Here is a 2,369-nt window from a genome sequence, read left to right on the forward strand (position 1 = left end):
ACTAGTTACTTAATACTACCTCTTTTTTTTATTAGAAGTCGTTTTGACATTTTCGTTTATATTAAAAAAAATGTAATCATTGTTGTATGATAAAGAGAAATTATGAAATATTATAAAATTATCTTTTATTAATGATATTATAAAGATAAACTTAAAGAAAGGGAAGAAGAGAGAGTAATAAATTCTCAAGCGTATAATAAGAAAAATAATATTAATGATTTATTGGTATTGTGAAATGACTTATAATTTGGTACATTTATTTTCTCAAAGCGACTTATAATAAAAAAATAGAGGGAGTATTGTTAGGGGATGACAATTTACTTAAGGGTAAATTAGTAATTATGTTTATTCTTGTTAGTGGAATCAAGAAAATTAAATATATTAACTACCATTCTTAATAAACGTGAAAGTTGTATTTTCTTTGTTTATAATTATGGCCGAAGTACTATTTGATTAGGATGAACAATGTTATTATGATATAATAATTAGCGGCCGTACATGAAAGAAGGTCTTTATAGGCTATCACATGGCCAACCAAGAACATGATTTGATCAACCCTTCAAAAAAGTCAATGACTAGAAAATGGTCATTTGAATATGTTTTTATTATCATTTCCTCAAGGGAATGACATAATAAAATGAATTGTATAATTAGTGTTTCTTATGTTATGTCTTCATCAGATTCATTCATTAATATGATGACCCTTCTTATCCGTCTCATTGAACTTTACAAAAGGTAATGACAGTGACAACTAGTTAATTGTGGATAACAGTTGGGAAGTAGAAGAGTACGCCTCTAAACTCCTTAGCGATGTCCCTTATTTCATGTAAGATCTTTCTACTAAATTCCCATAAGTCCATTAGGGTGTTTTCTCCAATTCTATCACGACATGTTTCCTTTGACATGTCATCTAAATGGAACTTAGAAAGACCTTATTTAATAACATCATTGTCAAATAACACTCATCTGATATTGAAACTTGACACATACCGTGATTCACATGTATAATAGTTTAATTTTATCGTTAACAAAATATGATTACACGAAACAATATTTTCAAACATAACACTAATATCGAGATTAATCAAGATTTATCTTAAATGACTTAATTATTATATACATCCATTAACTAACCTAATTAAGTCTAATTACACTTCATTATTTATCACCCATTTATTCTTAAGTCTTACTATTATCTCATGCTCACCTAAAAATAAATGTCTTACAACCTAAAAATTGATTTCTATAACGCTTCGAAAATTTATGACTTTTAGATCCCTAAAACAATTTTTAAAGCCTTATAAATGGATTTTTAGCTACCAAATAGCCTAATCAGTTCTAATACCTTATAAATTAATCTCCACATAACAACCACACCCTAGTATTTTCATATTTTCAGCGCCTGACTAACCTCACTCATATGACTGAACCTAACAAATACATTGTTGTTGTTGAAATTCAAGTACTTGCTTTCCTATTATAGTGTATTTTCAACCTATTGTGAGATTTTCTCATTGTTTCCTCTATCACCTTAGCTTTCTTTGCATCCTTCTAGGCCACATTCAATTCTAACATAAGATTAAAATTATGAAAAGTTAGATATTGTAGAAGAAGACGATAAGGGTAACACATCAATACACTTGTATAAATATTTTCTACTTCTTTCTTTAAAAGAAACTATTAAATTAGTATTTTAGACAATATACATGCATGGCCCATTAGCTTAGTTGGTTAGAGCGTCGTGCTAATAACGCGAAGGTCTCAGGTTTGAGACCTGCATGGGCCATTGATTGTTTTATTTTTGGTTAAATCTGAAATCATTTGAGAAACATACCTAGTAGCTTAATTTCTATAATATTTTTTATTTCTCCATGTTCAAATATATCATATAAATTACTTTACAAAAAGAAGTATATGATAGAAAAATGTTCACAAGCAATCGTTGTGTTGATGGTTGTCTTTGAAGGCATGCATCGCCTTGTAAAATATTTCTTATGGTTAAACCCTGGAAAATTAGGGTTTCTATTTATTTTTCCACATATAAACCGCGGCTAACCTACATAGGACTTCTAAAAATTTCACACAGTCATGATTGTAACAACCCGTATAATATATATCTAGAATAATATCATACAAGTGTTAATAATTGGTATTGATCCAACATAAGTGCCTAATGGCATCAATATATACACATGTCCAAACTAAAAACATCAATGGAACATGTTATACAATAGTGCCTAAATAATAAAAATTTAAGAACTATGTGCAATATCTTCATTGAACACAACTCCACATCGGAAGATCCGAATAACTGTGTCCCTTGAAACATCCATAAACAACTTCTCTTAGATCCAACCTGCAAGGATTAC

The 2,369-nt window shown here is 29.1% G+C and overlaps 1 non-coding gene across 1 annotated transcript; it reads left to right on the top strand.

Annotated features, from left to right (window-relative positions):
* The first annotated feature begins 1,712 nt into the window (after nucleotides 1–1,712).
* Nucleotides 1,713–1,786, top strand: TRNAI-AAU (transfer RNA isoleucine (anticodon AAU)). Its single transcript has one exon. It is a non-coding gene; the product is annotated as a tRNA-Ile (tRNA).
* Nucleotides 1,787–2,369: the final 583 nt, after the last annotated feature.

This window comes from Lathyrus oleraceus, chromosome 7 (assembly GCF_024323335.1).
Source record: "Lathyrus oleraceus cultivar Zhongwan6 chromosome 7, CAAS_Psat_ZW6_1.0, whole genome shotgun sequence".
NCBI classification, from domain to species: domain Eukaryota; kingdom Viridiplantae; phylum Streptophyta; class Magnoliopsida; order Fabales; family Fabaceae; genus Lathyrus; species Lathyrus oleraceus.